We start from the raw sequence: 18,518 nt of genomic DNA, 5'->3' as shown, positions 1-18,518 counted from the left end.
ACATTTTTAACATAATTATTGCGGCACTGTGTGATTAAAACAGACGTTTAAAATAGTTGCCCCCCCTTTTTTAATTTTATTTTAAGTCTTATAAAACGATTAGTGAAACTACTTATACATATCTGAAAATATTCTGTGTTAAAAAATGTCTTTTCTTTAGTACTTAGTTTCACCAGCAGAGGGCGCTTGGCACTTTGGCCATCAGTAGTTGACGCCGGAAGGAGGAGCTCAGTCACTACGTGATGAGTGAGTCAGCAGAACGTGACCAGGCGCGCAGCAGTTATTGATTGTTTTATTTATTTATTTTCCAGGTAAGCTGGTTGAAACCAACACACAAATGATATGTGACGGTTATCATGTATTTTAAGTCATTTTCAGAGTAGAATTAGTTGAGAACAGGCGCTGTTTAACTGGAATGAGTCCAACACCACGTTGTGTTACTAAGATGGCGGACGTGAATCGGTGGCGGCTGCGGTAACATGTGATGAATGTTTGAATGCAGTGTAAGTTAACAGGTAGTAAGATAAACTATGTTCTGAGAGATAACATGTAAAACGTTTGCTATTTCATTAATGTGAAATACAGTACAAAAGGGTAAAAGAAATTAGTTTAAAATATGTTTCTCAAACAGATACAGTTCATACTAGAAATTCATAAGAGGTAAAGATAATTATGAAAATGATCTAGAACAGTAAAATTGAGAATAGCAAGGTTACTGGAGTTCATGCGTTTGCTAATGGAGGGAAAAATGCTGTTTTTTTTTTTTTTTTTTTTGTTAAATATGTTGCACCGAGAGTGAGTTGGCCCATCATTCTTATTCCGTGTAACATTATGAATAATAAAAAGGCAGGAATATTATTCCAAAATAAATTAACTTACATTAAATAACTTTGAATATTTTACTCTCCATAAAAATATATTTTGTCAAAATTATACAAGTTAGAAATAAGTGAAAGAACATCGGGCCATAACAATAAAATAAAATGATCTGGAGGGCCGCATAGAATTACCCAAAGGGCCGGATCTGGCCCCCGGGCCTCGACTTTGACACATGTGGTCGAGATATTAAGAAACAACCCTCAACATATTCCTACAAAGTTGAGAGTGTAGAAAAGTTGAAAATATATCCTGGCGAAATGGAATAAACCTCATTAGGAAATCTGACGCTTGTTGATTTTTATATATATTTTTTTCTTTTTCGTTGGAGAAAGAAGTATATATTCTCTTTAGTACAAATTTATGTAATGTTACTGAGTGGATTTGAAATTGTTTCAGAAAGAGAATCAAAAGTAATAAATGAAAATATATTTCTCTAATACTGGATATGACATATAATTCTCAAAGGCGGAAACTAACTTCAAGCAAATGATTCACATGTTCAGTTTTTAGTCAACAGATCCCAAAATACAAAACATTTGACCTATGATTCACTGAGCTCAAACAAAGCGAAAATGCAGGAGAAAACCGACTTAACCTTAGTGGATTCAGAGATAGAGATTAAGAGGAAACGTAATACAGACCACCTCCACAAAAGTAAGACAGTTACGACAACGGTCACTTTTCATCTAAAGGGAGCAGATAGTCAAATCTCGGCCAAAACTGTTCTGATTTCATCAACCCACATCATCCTACCGAGTTGACTCACATTTGAAAATATTCAAGACAATTGGAAATCCTCCCAGGAGTAGAAGCCCAAAGATCGCATGTGAAATTCCCAGTGAAGAAGGCAAAAAACAAGAGAGATGCTTCTCAGATTGAACAGTTCCCTGAAATATAAATGTTTAGATTCACAAAAAAATGCAAAAATGTATGACAAAGAAGTAGCTGAATTTTTTTAGTTGTCACTTTTCATGCATGTTAATGTGGGTATGCATGAAAACATTAAATATTCATGATTTTCATGCACATGCCACTAAGCCTAAAGCAATGGCATCTGATGTTTCCACGAAGTATGGGGGCACTTTGAGTGTGAGTACAGTGTAAATGTCAGGTAGCAAACAAAAGGAAAAAAAAACTTTTTAACAAATGGTCTTTTATTGGTCTTATGTGAATATGATGTGCGGAGATCTCATCTCCTATCGATATCAACAGTAGACACTTTCAGTCCCTTCAGACGGAAGACACATCAGGCTCATTTCCATGAAATGTCTTCAGGTAAAGAAACAAGGCTTCTCTGTCTCGTCAGCAGCTGGCAGCAAAGACCTGGCTGTGCATGGAAATCAAGAGAAACCACTCATTAACTGGAGGCAAATTTGGGAGAAGAATGCAAATTTTGTCTCCTTGGTCTTGTGGAAGATGATAAGAGAGATCAGGATTGTCTGTAAAAATGGTACGTTGTGTTTATTCTTTCATGTTTGCTGGTACTGGTCGGTGGTCAAATAGCAACTGCTCAAATTGTTTAAATGCTTACTAATTCATAAACTTTATGATATTTTTGTATTTATAAACTATAGTAATAGCAAAATATGCCCCACATGAAATGAATGAGAAAGTCTTCAAATAAAAAAAATAAGTAGATTAGCAACAAGCATTTAAATATTTTTCATCGGCTATGATTTCATCTTTAAACGTAATTTTCAAAAAATTTGGAATTTACCAGATATTTGAGCAACATGCTAATGTTTTTAGCTAGTTTAGTTTTCTGAGGAATTTTAGGCTATTTTGGAGTTTAGATAGTATTTAACAAAGTGCTAGCTTTTGGCATCTACTGGGGTTTTTTTAAGTTAATTTGGAGTTTAGCTTCTATTTTAGCAACAGGCTAACATTTTTGGCTAATTTATTATCTACAGAGGTTTTTATAGGCTAATATAGAGTTCAGCTTCTATTTTAGCAACAGGCTAACATTTTTGGCTAATTTAGTTTACTGAGGAATTTTAGGCTATTTTGGAGTTTGGCTAGTTTTTAAGAAATGAGATAGCTTTTCTGACTAATTTGGCATCTACTATGTTTTTTGGGGGCTAATTTGGAGTTTAGTTAATATTTTAGCAACATGCTAACGTATTTGGCTAATTTAGGCTACTGAGGAATTTTAGGCTATTTTGGAGTTTGGGTAGTATTTAAGCAATGTACTAGCTTTTTTGGCTAATTTGGCATCCACTGGGGTTTTTTTTAACTAATTTGGAGTTTAGCTTATATTTATCCAACACACTAAATATTTTTACAAAATTTGTATGTATTGGGGTTTTTCAAGCAATTTTACTACAATTTTTTTCAGAAATTTAGGTCAACTTCAGCGCTCTTTCATAGTTCTTTGATGAAATTTCCAGCCTTTTAACAAATGTAATATTTTGCAAATAGTTTTTGCATTTTCAGCAAATCCCTTCAGCAATTAAAGTAAATTGCATCACCATTTTCAGCAAAAAGCTTCCGCCTCTTCAGCGACTACTTCCAGTAAAAAGCATTCACACAAGCATTATAGCAGGTAATTCAACTTTTCTAGTTCATATCAACATTAAAGTAAAAATAGTATTATCTTTTTAAGTCACACTATGCTTCGTTTAAACAATTTAAATAATCCCAAAAAACTTGATTACAGCAGAAAGATAACAATCAGTTTGTTCGTATTAATTTAAGATTTTTTAATTATTTTAGTTATTAAGGAAACCTTGTTGTCCAAACTTGACTTCTCCCTCCATTACTTGTTCACTAAACTCTATAATTGGCTGTGTTGCCTCTGGCAGCAACTGCTGTAATCAAGGATTTGTCATAATTGGCAGTAAAACTCAAACATCAAGGCAGAAGAAATCATTCTTTTACTGTTTTAATTTAGCTACGGTAGAGATTGTTAAAACACGACCACAGAATTAAAGTTCATATTTAAGCCTTCTTCAGACAAAAACTACTCCAGAGCGGTACTGGTCAAACAGAAGGTGCTTTCCGAAAATGTAAAGAACTCTGCAACAGGTGTGTTGTGCTGCTGTGACATATGATGCGATAATTACTATATTGACAAATATAGACCACAATGCATTGAGCTTGAAGAATTTTTGGATTATGGTGGAAATTCGGACGTACTAACTACTAAAAAAAACTATATAGTGCTGGACTATGGAGTGCCCTGGATTTTAAAAGCAATTCGGAGACAATGCTCACTACTTTCTTTTTTTTTTTTTTTTTAATGGCAAGCATGACGTTACCAATTTCATGAAGCTAAAATCGAATCAATAGAAGCATTTCACAACATCTATTTATGACTAAACTGTGTTCTGGTGATGAAAATTATGGTTTATTACAAAATGTCAGGCATTGCCTATTTCTCTATATCTCTCCATTTGGAGGGGTTAACAGGGATAGGGAGAAGTTTTAAGGATAGGGGAAGAATTCAGATTCAGTCTTACTTGTTTCACTGTGGATATATTGGTTTTTCAATGAAATGCTATGGTAGTTTTATGAGAGAGTTGTTAAATACAAAATGAAAGTTTGAGTACTTTTGTCAAAATCTACAGTGTTACATTTGCTTTAATTTTTTAATCAAAAACCCTGACTTTAACCAAAGGCTGTGGTTCTTTAGATGTTTTTCTGGATTCTTTTATGTCTTCCTGATTGAAGCAAAGTTGTTCCTATGGAGTCAATTCAATAGATCCTTCACCACTGCGGCTGTTTTCTCCATTTGAGAAAAAAATGCTTCTTATTGTAAGTTGTAGAGGGTGGTAATTTACCTTCTCTTGAGAGTTTGTTTCTTTTGTCCTTTGGTTCTTAGGGGGCCCTTTGTGAAAGCAAAAGATTTACCGTATTTTCACGACCAAAGGGCGCATACAAACGTCTTAGATTTTTTTCAAAATGTGCGCTGCGCCCTCTGGTCCAGAGCGCCCTTTGTGTATGTTGTAAGGCGAACGTTCTCTACCACGTCCGAGAACATGAGAACGTTAAAGGGGGATGTGTGGCCGTGGATTGTGTATCAAACAACAGGTATGTTTGTGGGCGTGGATTGTGTATAAAACAACAGGTATGTGCTTTATCCAGAACATTGCTGTTTTAACATCTCTTAAAATGGCAAAGAGACATGCTTATGAAGCTCAGTTTAAACTGAAGGCTACCAGCTACGCAGAGGAACATGGGAATCGAGCCGCCGCGAGAGAATATAAAATCAATGAGTTGATGGTTCGCAAGTGGAGGAAGCTGGAGAACGAGCTCCGACAGGCGAAGAAGACTCAGCTGAGTTTCCGCGGACATAAAGCGAAGTGGCCGGAGTTGGAGGAAAGACTCGAGCGATGAATCATCGAGCAAAGAGCGAGCGGGAGGAGCGTTTCGACTGTCACCATCCGACTCAGAGCAGTAACGCTAGCGGAGGAAATGAAAATTGAACATTTCAAAGGAGGTCCGTCTTGGTGCTTGCGTTTTATGAAACGGTGCAATTTTTCCATCCGGACCAGGACTACAGTAGCGCAGCGACGTCCGGCAGATTATATTGAAAAGCTGGCGAACTTTCGATCCTTCTGCGAAAAGCACATCGCCGACAAGCGCATCCAGCCGAGCCACATCACCAACACGGACGAGGTACCGCTGACTTTCGACATCCCGGTGAGTCACACGGTGGAGAAGAAAGGAACCAGCACGGTAGCGATACGCACAACGGGATACGAAAAGGCTTTGTTTACTGTTGTGCTTGGCTGCCACGCAAACGGACAGAAACTGCCGCCGATGGTGATTTTTAAAAGAAAGACTTTGCCTAAAGAGACATTTCCAGCAGGCGTCATTATTAAGGCAAACGAAAAGGGCTGGATGGACGAGGACATGATGGAGTGGCTGAAACAGGTGTATGTAAGGAGACCGGGAGGTTTTTTCCACACATCGCCGTCGCTTCTGATTTGTGACTCTACTATGCGAGCGCATCTCACAGCTGATGTGAAACAGACAGTGAAGCAGATGAACACTACGCTTGCTGTTATTCCAGGAGGTTTGACCAAGGAACTCCAACCGCTGGACGTCGGTGTGAACCGGCCGTTCAAAGTGAGGCTGCGAGCGGCGTGGGAGCGATGGATGACGGAAGGAGACCACAGCTTCACGAAGAGTGGTCGGCAGCGCCGTGCGAGTTACGCCACAGTTTGCCAGTGGATTGTGGATGCTTGGGCTTACGTGTCTGCTGGCACGGTGGTTCGAGCTTTCGGAAAAGCCGGCATCATTTCCGAGGAGCCGCACGGCACAGAAAGTGACTCTGACATTGACGAAAGCGAACCTGCCTTGTTGGATTTAGCGCAGCTGTTCGATTCTGAGACAGAGGATGAGGACTTCGATGGATTTGATTAATGACAGTTACCGGTAATGTGCTGGGTGGCTCAGTGGGCTAGGTGAAGGGCTGGCAACGCAGAAGTCCTGGGTTCGATTCCCAGGGCTGTTCACTGATCCCCACCCAGATTGGGTCCTTAGGCAAGACCCTTGACGCTGCTGCCTAACTGGGTCCCTGTGCCCCTCAAGTACAGGGTTGTGTCAGGAAAGGCATCTGGCGTAAAAAACTCTGCCAAAATCACTGATGCGAAACAGTGGGTGCTGTTACGCTGTGGCGACCCCGAAAGGGATAAGCTGAAAGTGAACTACTACTACCGGTAATGTGCTTATTACTTTGTAATTAATACTTAAATAAAGCACAACCAAACTCAGTTTTGCTCCCGATCTATTTTTTTAAATACGCACACGTGTATGCGTGTGCGTTGTTGTAAGGCGGGCATACCGGTACGTATGGTAGTAGAGGATATGTATATAAAACTTGCGCCCTATCACAAGGTGCGCCCTTTGTGTCTGTTAAATACAGAAATGGCACACATAAATGAGACTGCGCCTTTTCACACAGTGCGCCCTTTGGCCGTGAAAATACGGTATCAGCATTCACCATCCCATTCCAATAGTTTCCATGGGACTATTCCAGTTTAGGATGTTTTAGATCGTCAATGAGCCTGTTTACATTCTCTGAATACAGTGTGTACATGCTTTTTTCTCATCTCTGCCTAAGTTCCCAAATTGCATAATGCAAATGCATTAGGATTGGTCGACTAGTCGACTATTAGAATAGTTAACAACCAATTTAAGAGTCGGTTAGTCGTTACTTCATATTATATGGTGTCGGAGTGTAGTGAAGCTGAAAGTTATAACGGGATTCTGCTAGCTTTTTGGACTATTTTCGCATTTTTTAAAGGTTTTTTTAGGCGAAATTTTGAGTTTAGCTAATATTTCTGCTCTAGGTATTTTAGGTAATTTAGGTATTTTTTTCTGATTTTACGCTAATTTCGCTTATAACTAATATTTCAGCAGGCTATCAGCTTCAACTTTTTCAGCTATCAGCTTCAGCGATTTCAGCTATCAACTTCAGCATCTTCAGCGGCCAAATTCCGCTTACAGCATTCCCACCACCATTATCGCAGGTAATGCTATAAACTGTATCCAATTTTTAGTTAGTTTAAAGCTAATGATTGTTAAGTTGTGTGCTTTACATCCAGTTTGTGCATGACCCGATTATCGACCAATTGGAAAAAATAATGGTTTGTGGCAGCACTAAAATGCATAAATAGATAAATGGGCAAAGAAATTATCTGCACTCTACTCTGAAAAACTGGGTGACAATGAAAACGATAAAGGTGTGGTGCTTCTGTAATATACTTTTATTATTTCAAAATAATCAATAAGTGATTTAAATCAGATTTTTTTATTAGAATGAAACCCAATAAGCCATGAGACATAAAGTACCCTCAAAATCCTCTAAATGTTACTGCAGTTTGTGCTTGTTTAGCGCGAGTATTAGTGTCCTTGACATTTGAGTTGGTCGGCGACATTTAAATCTGGTGGCAGCCACGCCACTTAACTTCATCTTTGCAGGGCGGCTGTAACATCCATCCATCCATCCATCCATCCATCCATCCATCCATCCATCCGCCCACTTACTTCCTCTGCAGGTTTCTCTACGAAATTTTTTGGAAAGCTATTTTTGGATTGGGGTGGATGGAGATACCTGCAGGGCATTTCTGCCTGTCACACCTTTGCCAGCGCCTGAGAGCCAGCAGCGCGGCCTTCAGCTGGGAGTCATCCTTCACTGAAGCTTTCTTACTTCACCTGCCAAAATGTCTCTGGGTGGAGAGGATTAACAAGCAGGTATGTTTGTGCTGCTGCGCTCATGGGCTCCAGGTGTTTCTCTATGCGACTTGTAGATTTGCATCTAAACCTGTAGAAGCTGGACAACGAAGCTGTTGCTTTCCTCTTCCTCATGAAGATCTTCAGAGGATTTTGCAACTGTTGTCATTGTAAAGCCTGTGTCTATAAAAAGACCTAAACAAGCAGCAGCCAAACGTCACAGGTTCTGTCGTCCTTCAGCTTCTGCATTCATTCCATTTCTGCACATAATCATAGATGGAACTAGTGACCTACTTTTGCCAAAATTAAAAAAAGTACACTATATGCAGATATACATTTAATTGTCTTTATATATGTCCTCCGTTATGAGAAAAATGGCACCAAATTCAGTTAAAAACACCAAAACACAACTTTTGTTAGAGTGGGTCTTTAAAGAAATAGAAGATGAATAATTTAAGGGTAAAGTGACATTTGACAGTTTCCTCCAGCCCTGTGATAATAACAGCAATCTTTAACATTACAGAGGAGAACCCTTCATCAGGACCTTCTGTCCAATGCAATTTATTCCCCTTTATTTTGTCACTTTTTAAGCCAACAAACCCTGAATGCAGGATTCTTTATTCTCTTCTGCTTTGTCAAATTATTTCTTTTAATGTCAGAACAGCAGAACGACAATAGTTATTGCTAAACTGAGTTATATTTTAGTGACTGTAAGCCTAAAAAATGACATAATTACGTAGCATTCAATCGGTAGAGCCCTATTACAGTCTTTATTTCATTATTTTGGAGATTTGAGAAGAATAATTGGTTCAGAAGGGTCTGAAGGCGTAATGAGTGACAGTGCCAGAATGAAAAATTCAGGTGTCACTCAAGCAGCAACCGTCTTTATAAAGACCTATTCAACCCTGACAAATAACCAAGGACTTTGTGGAAGTCACAGAGCTGAACAGCACCGTTAAGTCTCTTCTTTTATCATCTTCTTGGTTTTCTTTTGTTCCTTCACCATTCTCCCCAAACTCCACACCTTGATTAAATGCCCCCACCCTTGTTGTAAGACTCATACTTGAATGGTTCAAAATTGACTTATGAATTGCTTTCAGAAAATCCCTCTCCAGAGGACACTGAGGCAAACTCCTTCCATTTGCATATCTATCTAAGACCTGGCTACATCGTTGGAATATTTTAACAATCAAAGTGTGTGCACATGTGCGGTTTCTTTCCCTCCTTTCATGTAGAAAAAGCTCAATCCCTTAATGAAACCAACAAAAATAAGTGTGCTGATAAAGCTGTTATTCTGCATACTGGAAAAACGGCCAAATTATTACGAATCTGTCAAAGACAGATTCAACTTTTAAGTTTAGTTCACCCATGGTTCAGGATTTTAGATCCACTTTTAATGATGTTTCTTCACTTCACTGAACTTACAGGCTTCTAAAAACGTCCTTTTACAGTCTAAAGTCTGGTCTTGAAGTGAGCTTCCAGTGGAAAACAGCTTTAAACTTTAACTCTCACAATCCAATTCAACATTAAAAAATATTTTTTTCTAAAAACCAAAATGTTGTTTATATGCAACAGTAAACAGGCAGCCAGAAAAAATTAAGCAACTCAGGAAAAGGGTTATTAAAAAGACACTCATAAATAATTGAAAAGTTTCTAGAGGGAAAGTGTATTCAGTTTTTTTTTTTTTTTTAAAAACAACTAATTATGAAAATTTCATCTACATTCGAGTTTCCCCCCAAAGAAATCACAACATTAAACTTTCGAAATGCCTCAGTAATATTCATCTGGGAGCTAAGTAAACATTTTTAATTTAGGAAATGTGTAGGTTTGATAAAGAAAGCTATGATCAATTTAAATAATACCTAAAATATCAAGTTTTTCAAATATTTTAGCAACATCTCTTAATACAATGTCATATATATTTACAATAAACACAGTTTAATGTCAAAATGAGAGGCTGATGGATTTCTGAGAATGACGTAGCCTCAACTGCTTCCCCACAACCCTCTGAAATGACATCACTCTGCTTTTTCCATCGACTGTATGTAAGGACTGGACCGAGTGAATGTGATGTCACCCACAGAAAATGACGTACTTCTGGCTCCAACGAAATGAAGTTAATTCAGTCACCATTTTTTTCATTGAGCCAAATGACATCAATTGGTCCTTCATAGTCTATGTTTCCATGGCAAGCACTCTCACCAATCAGGAGCAAGCATGTTGGAAGGCCACACCCCCTAACACTTGAACGCAGGCTAAAGAGAATCTGTCAACCAAATGTTTTGTTTGTTCGGGACCAGCAGGAAACATATTTTTATTGCACTGAGTCACGTAGTTCAGTTCTCATATACAGTCAATGGACACAACAAAACTCTGGCTATCTCCGAATTCCCACTCTTATCACCGACTACTAAAAAACTATAGAGTGCAGTGGAATCTAAAAGCAATTCGGACACCATGCTAGGTTTGCCACAATTAGTCAACTAATCAACAACAAATCGTCAATTAAAATAGTTGACAACTAATTTAATAGTCGATTAGTCAATACCTTATATTATATAGAGTCAGAGTGCAGTAAAGATGAAAGTATGTATATACTGCAAAGTTTAATGGCAGTCTGTTAGCTTTTTGGACTATTTTGGCATTTATTAAAGTTTTTAAGGCTATTTTGATTTTTAGCAAATATTTCAGCTACTTGCTAACCATGGCTAATTTAGGATTCTTCAGTATTTTAGGCTAATTTGGAATTTAGCTAATATTTAGGCTACATGCTAGCTGTTTTGGCTAATTTAAGTTTTTTTCCATTTTTTAGGCTAATCTGAAGTTTAGCTAATATTTCAGCTACATGCTAGCTATTTTGGCTAACATAGGATTTTTTTCAGTTGTTAGGCTAATTAAGAGTTCAGCTAATATTTCCACTACATGCTAGCTGTTTTGGCTACTTTGGGCTTTTTTTCTCAATTTTGCATGCTAATTCGGCATTTAGCTAATATTTTAGCTGTTTTCAGCTATTAACTCCAGTGATTTCAGCAATCAATTTCAGCATCTTCAGCTATCAGCACTAGCATTTTCTCACTTGCATTATCACAGGTAATGTCATATATCTAGTTTTTAGTTAGTCTGAAGCTAATGATGGTTAAGATGTGTGTTTACATCCAGTTTGCCCATGACCCGATTAGTCGACTAATCAGGAAAAATAATCGGTGATTAGTCGACTATTAAATAATCATTTGTGGCAGCACTACCCCATGCTAATGTTCTTTCGTTATTCTGAACGCCGGATATGACATCCCCGATTTCACGAAGTGAAAATTGAATTAATAGGAACATTTTACAACTTCTATTTGTGACTCTAATGTGTTCTGATGGTGAAAATGTGGATGGTATATTAAAAAATTATGTTTAAACACGTTTTGCTTGACCGCAATGTATTGTGTTCTATACTCGCTAATATAATGAGCATTGATGCACGCTAGTTTTTCGCAAAGACTTCTGGGAAATTTCTAGTGCGCTTGATTTTGTGTTTTTGTTTTAGTGCACTGTAGTGAGTAGGGAGTGAGTATTGCTCCCAATCAAAGCTATAAATAAAGTTTTCAATAAAGCTGGAATACATTTCTTGAAACGTTTGCTTATTCCTAAGTCATAGAGACACACAGGGATCATAAAATGGATAAAAAATTAGTACATTTAAGATTCATTCACACCTGCACAGATCTTCTGCACAACCTGTAAAGTGTGGATTGGCACACGAGTGAAAACACACAAAGCAAAACACTGAGATGCAGAATAAATTGTCATAAGGAGGACTAAGTGTTATTTTGTGAGCTACTCCAGTCATTTTCTTTAGCATTTCACTCACACGGATAAAAAGCTTCAAGTAGGACAAACTGAGAGCATGTTCAGCAAAACAAAGTCAGACAGAGAACTTCAAACAAACCTTGTAAGCAAGTAGTTTAAGTGTTGCTCAAATTACCACATCCCAACAGATTGATAAAATAGCCACGAGCAGAAAAACTCTTCGTCCCACATCTAAAAATAACCGCGCCTCTTTAACAGCAGTCTCCCCTCCCCTCCTGATCCTAATTCTGAACGACAGAGCAACAGTGAATAAAGTTTAAGTCCGATCAATCATATGTAGATTTGACATTTAACACCAATAGTTGATTCCCAGCTGCTGCATGGATGAAAGTCATGTTTGAACATTTGACAAGCAAACTGCACCGAGGCTCCTGAGGGGAAGTTGGCTTCCAGGGTCATGATGCAACATACTTGATGAGAGGGGGCATAGATTTGGCATGGCAATACTATTAATAGGTCAAGAGATAAATACAAAAGACACAAATAGTTTCAACTAAATGGAGAAAACATGTTTGCTTTTGAATTAAAGTAACTGTAATGACCACTGAAACCAAACTCTGAGGTTGTTCACATTTAATGGTAAATAATGTATACTTGTATAGAGTTTTTGTACTTTCATCAGAGGCCCAAAACCAAATAGCATAGTACTGATCTAACGAGAGTTCTTCTAAAACAATGTTAAGAAATATAAAGTGCAAAACCATTTAGCATTCACACAATGGTGGTGCAACCGTTGATTGTATTTGAGAACTGGACTGAGTGACCCCTCCCTCCTGGCATTCCAAACAGGAAGTACCTGCTGGTTCTAAGAAGCCAAAATCTAAACAACTATTACTCAATGATTACAATTGTCATTCTTTTATCTTTTTAACACGTTCTTAATAATCCTATTTTTTTCTTTAATGCAGATTATTCAAGTTATTAGGTGGCCAATCAGATGCCTCGATACAAATATAGCCTCCTTTCCACTAAGCAGTTTGTCCACTAGCGTGTCATTGTAGCGCGTCGACTAGAAAAGCAGCAACAACAATGGAGGTCATCCAGCAGCTCGTCTTTTTCTTGCTTTACTTTTTGTACATCGAGTATAACAGGAATTTAATGTTGTTTGAAAGAAGATTGCAGGCGGCTAAGAAGAATACCGCCAAAAAGAGGAAAACCAAATCGCTAGCTTAGCACTATGTTGGCACTTTCTAATGTCATCATCACTTTCTGCCAATCAGCGGGTGCCAAAAGCGACTCCGCCCCAACTGTCCTGTTCCATTTGAATGTTTGAAACCTTTGATTGACAGATTCTTCAGAGCCTGCTTCTAGGTGCTAAGGGTGTGGACTTCCAACAAGCTCAGTCCTGATTGGCGAGAGTGGTTGTCATAGGAATGTTAACTCAACCATTTGGACCAATCACAGCTTACTGATGACATCTGGCTCCAACATGGTGACGCCTATATTGTGGGAAAAAAAATGGCGACTGAATTGACTTTGTTTGATTTGGTGGTGTCACACTCACTCAGTCCAGTTCTCATTTAGGGTGTATTTAGACTGGATAAAGAATAAAAGAATAAAAGTCATACTCTTTACATATTAATTTCCCAGGCTGGAATCAATAAAGTATCTGTAACTTTATCTTATCTATAAAAGAAAAACATTTTTAAAAAATGGTTCTGGTACAATCTTGGGATATATCGCGATACGTATCGTATAGTGAGACACGTATCACAGTACATACAGACTTGCCAATAGACAACACCCCTATTTGAAAATGGGCTTAGCTCCACTTCACTCTAAATACAGACAACTGTGTTTGAAAAAATCTGCTGAATATAATAAACTTTTTCATCATCAAAACACAGTGGATTCATAAATAGACAGTAAAATGCTTGTATTGATTAAGTTTCACTTAATGAAATTGGGGAAGTCATATTTGCTGTTTAAAAAAAAAAGTGAACTTGGATCCAAATTTATTTTAAGATTCATGACACAAAATATTTGTGCATTGTATATGTTTAAAGTAATCAAAAAAATATTCTAAAAAATTAAATCTAAAAAATGTTGATTGCTTAAAAATAAGCAATTTCTAATCGATTTTTTGATTGCTTGAAATAAACAATTTTATATGTTAAAAGACTTGATTGTTTGAAATAAAACATTTCTAATCTATTTTTGATTGCATAAAATAAACAATTTCTGATCAAAAGAAAAATTGATTGCTTGAAATGAACAGTTTAAATCTTTAAAAAAATGATTGCTTGAAATATTCCTTTCTAATCTAAAAATGTGTGATTGGTTGAAACAAACAATTTTTAATCTAAAAAGACTTGATTTCTTGAAATAAAACATCCATCTTCTTGACCGCTTTGTCCCTTTCGGGGTCGCGGGGGTGCCGGAGCCTATCCCGGCTACTGAAGGGCGAAGGCTGGGTAAACCCTGGACAGGTCGCCAGTCTGTCGCAGGGCAAATAAAACATTTCTAATCTAAAAAAATATTGCTTGAAAAAAAAAATTCCAATCTAAAAAAAGATTTCTTAAAAAGAAACATTACTAATAAAAAAACATTGCTTGAAATAAACTATTTCAAATCTTTACAAAGTTTTTGATTGCTTGAAAATAACAGTTTCTAATAAAAAAATGATTGCTTGAAATAAACAATTTCTAATCTAAAAAAAAGTTTTTGATTGCTTGAAATAAACCACATTTAATTAAAAAAATGTTGTTTGCTTAAAATAAACCTTTTCTAATCTAAAAAAAAAGATTGCTTGAAATAACCACTTCTAATAAACAAATGTTGATTTCTTGGAATAAACCAATTCTAATCCAAAACAATTGATTGCCTGAAATTAACCATTTCTAATCTAAAGAAGGTTTTGGATTGCTTAAAATAAACCATTTCTAATCTAATTTTTTGAAACAAACACATTCTAATGTAATCTAATCTAATAAGTAGGGTGGGAATTTGGAAATAGTCTCTATCTGTCCAGTTCTTATAAACAGTCAGTGGGTGCACAAACTTGCCCTGTGTTGAAATAAGTCACATATTTTTTAACATTTAGAGTTACTTCTTTTTCCTCAGTCGCAGGAGTCTTTGCCATAGGCTTTATATTGATTTGAAACCAGGGCATAAAATCTGCATGGCCTCCATGACTTTTTCCAGCCAGCAACCTTTACTGACCTTTCTGAGTGTACAGCACAGCTAAGAATGCATTCCAACCAACACGCCAGACTAAACTTTTTTTTTTTCTTTTTGCACAGATCTTCCCCGAGTAGATGACAAGAATAAGAACTGCAAGAAAAGCAAAGTCAGGCTCCAAAAATGAAGCCCCCTTCTTTACAAAAGGAGACTCGGCGAATATCTTACAATGTGTCAGTTTCTACTAAAAAGCTGTTTCTACAGAACAATTGAAAACTTGCTTTACATTCAGGGCAGAAGGCCTGCACTGGCAAGAAACGTCAGTGCCCTCAAGCAAACAAATGTTCCATCATCTGCCTTTCACAAACCTTTAGATCTCTGTGAATGTCAGCAGTACTATCCTCGCCCCCTTCAGCACCCCCCCTCCATTCCTGTCTGTGGGCCTTGGCCACTGTGCTAAAAACCAATTCTCAAGATACCGAGGCATCTGTGATGTCGCTCGCTGCTAAAAAGCCAAGGCACAGAAGAAAAACACTGAGGCCAATCAATGGCCTGACAAGGCAAATATCAGGCCTGGCCATGGGGCAGCGATTCAAAGTGTTTAACAGACAGGAATCCTTCAGCCAGGACAAGCTAGGCATGCTAAACGCTGATCAGCTTGTTTGAAAAGGTCTCCTCTCTTGGGATGGGTGTTAGCCGTCAACTGAATATCTGATTCAGAGAAGATAGAAAAAGAGTAAAACAACAGCTTTCATTTCAGTCATTCATTTCCTTCTTCTCTGCTATTTCTAAACCTAATTCTTTGCGATTTTAATTTCATTTTAATATTTCTACTTTTGATTCAGTTTTAATAATGGGTATTTGAACTGATCCAATTCCTAATTTAAAACCAAAATTTGACCTTTTGATGGCAAGAACTTTCATTTTAATGACAATCTTCTCAAAAGATGTAATCATAATTCTTTCAAAGAGTACTTTTTAAAATGAGAGGAAAAAATTATATTTAAAAAAATTTCAAAAGAATAAGGGGGAGCGCTGCCACTTATTTACATATGACATTTGAAAATAATATAATTTACATCTTTCCCAAGTTTTTAAAGAGCCCCTCCAATGAAAATTGTGTTTTTATTGTTTTAATCAAATTCTTGAGGCATTTTTCTTATAATGGAGGACATTTATTTAAAAAAAAAATTTTTTAATTCAAATCATTGTGAATCGAGAGCAGATACAAAAAATACGTTGGAAAAAAGCATATTTGTGATGTTGGGCGAGAGTCAAGCTCCCTGTTCGCTCCATTCTGAAGCATTCACTTGCAGACAAACAGATCCATAAACGTCTTTGTTTTCCTCGTCTGAGCTGGAATCTGGCTCTATACAAGGATATTTCTGATAATGCTCGCCATTTTTGTTGCACCTGTAATGTTAGCTTGGGATTGTGAGGCGCTGTAAGCTAGTGGGAGAGAGTGTAAACAAAGGCATGATGGGATAGAGGCCGAGGCTTACTGCCCACAACTCAGTGGCAAACTTCTTAAGAACTACTACCGTTCTGCAGAAACTATGTCCTTGGAAACAACAGGTTTGTTGATTTTAGCTAAAAATGTCATGATGATAAAAGACCACGAGGAACACTTCTACAGTGCCTATTCGCACATAATTTTCGAAAAACTTTTTTCTTGGCCGCACGGACAGAGGAAGGGTTAAGACAAAGGTAGGGCTGGGCGATAAAACGATAATTATCGTTATCGCGATATTACCTTTTTTCGATAGTGAAATGAGACTATTGCGATAAACTTTCGTGTTAAATAACACGGGAAAAAACCCCGGAAGAGCCGCGCTTCCTCTTCTTACGGAGCGGCTGATTCTAGGAGCCCAGACTGAGAGCGGGGGGGACGGAGGCCCCGAATGATGACAAAAGGACAAAACAGAAAACACTATTTCAGTAAACCAATAACCAATATATAATCGCAAATACTTTTATTTTTAATGTCAAGGTAACGATGTTTATATATTTTGATTTGGAAACGTCGTCACCGGACCCCCCTCCTCTAAATTTAAAATGGTTCGGTCCGACCGGATTATTCCTCCGCAGCTGTTTGTTACCAACAGACCCACAGAGTGTGAGGGAGAGAAGACACGCTTTAAAATCAGGAGTTTAAACACCTGATTTAGAGGAGAACCTCCATGAAAACAGAAAAAAGGAGACAGTCTGTCTATTGCTGCGGGTCACGTGTCACGCGGGGCTGAAAGAGGAGAGACTGTGCATGCTAGTAACAGCCGCGCGCAGGGGGGCGTGGACTCGATTGTGGCTGTGGAGTTTAGAGTTTGAGGGTTTTGTTAAAATATTAACCAAAATCTTTTGTATAGAGCTTCGAATTAGAATAATTTGTTGTTTTATTGTGTATCAATAATGAATTTCTTAGTTACATTTGTTCCGTTTATGCTCATTTCTTAATGAGGTGATCTAATAATAGTAAAATAAACTTGTTTGATCAATCCTCCAACATGTACACATGTCAGATGACTGAGTGAAATGATGATTAAATCTATTATCAGAACTGTTTATTTTAAGATTAAGTTTACATTTTATTATCTTCTGCTGCACAGCAGTACCTGTAGTTTATGTTCAGAAGAAATTAGAAAATAATATAAAAATAACTGCAATATATTTGCTGCTTTAGAACAATGTTTTTAAGACTTAATTTTAATTTGAAAGAAACTTCTATGTGCTGCAGTCAGATTAAATTAAATCAGAAATTCTCTACAGCCTATTGAAAACCACCGTTATTGTTTAACTATTGTGTACATTATGTATATGTACAATATTTATTAGAAATATTTAAATGTTCCTCACAGTTAGTTTCAATACTACAGTTAATAAAAAAAAATAATGAAAGTTTAATTTGAACTAACTAAGATTTTAGGGGGGGGGGGTCAAAGTTAAGGTGTAAAAATCTGAAGTCGTAAATCTCTGCAATAAAGATTACTTTGATTATTTGATTGATATCGTTTTTAATATCGTTATCGCACAAAATGAAAAAAGCGATATCGCAATATGAAAATTCCCATATCGCCCAGCCCTAGACAAAGGTGTCAAACTCAATCACACAGGGGGGCCAAAATCCAGAAGACACCTCAGGTCGCGGACCGAACAGGATAAACATTCATTGAGCACTCTAAAACTAACTTTTTAAAACTTCTAAAATGTAACTCTTTAACATAACTATGAATAAAAACAGGCAGGAATATTAGGGGAGCCCCAACTTCTATGAAGACTTTGCTCATTTGGAGTATAATTTAAGTTATGTAGATTTTTTATTTAAAGTCAATTTAATTTAACTTATATCTCAGGGACAGTGCATATTAAAAGCATATCATGCAACGACTATTTTTCATTTGTTGTCCCTGGACAGATATTAAAATTATCAACCTAAATAATAATAAAAACAAAGTTTAAAAAATATAAATATCAATAAAAAAGATATG

The 18,518-nt window shown here is 37.0% G+C and overlaps 1 protein-coding gene and 1 long non-coding RNA gene across 2 annotated transcripts in view; one reads left to right on the top strand and one right to left on the bottom strand.

Moving 5' to 3' along the window:
• The window catches only part of LOC112144900 (testis-expressed protein 264), a 54,459-nt gene that overhangs the window by 23,542 nt on the left and 12,399 nt on the right, over positions 1 to 18,518 (bottom strand). The gene's annotated exons all lie outside the window — the stretch shown is intronic.
• LOC112144901 lies at positions 146 to 18,181 on the top strand. The gene is made up of 5 exons (XR_004947926.1): positions 146 to 311; positions 2,189 to 2,329; positions 7,884 to 8,079; positions 15,159 to 16,743; positions 18,123 to 18,181. It is a non-coding gene; the product is annotated as an uncharacterized LOC112144901 (long non-coding RNA).

The sequence above is a fragment of the Oryzias melastigma genome, linkage group LG5 (assembly GCF_002922805.2).
Source record: "Oryzias melastigma strain HK-1 linkage group LG5, ASM292280v2, whole genome shotgun sequence".
Classification (NCBI taxonomy): Eukaryota; Metazoa; Chordata; class Actinopteri; order Beloniformes; family Adrianichthyidae; genus Oryzias; species Oryzias melastigma.
The sequence above is the reverse complement of the archived record's forward strand: the minus strand, read 5'-3'. Positions and strand labels throughout refer to the sequence as shown.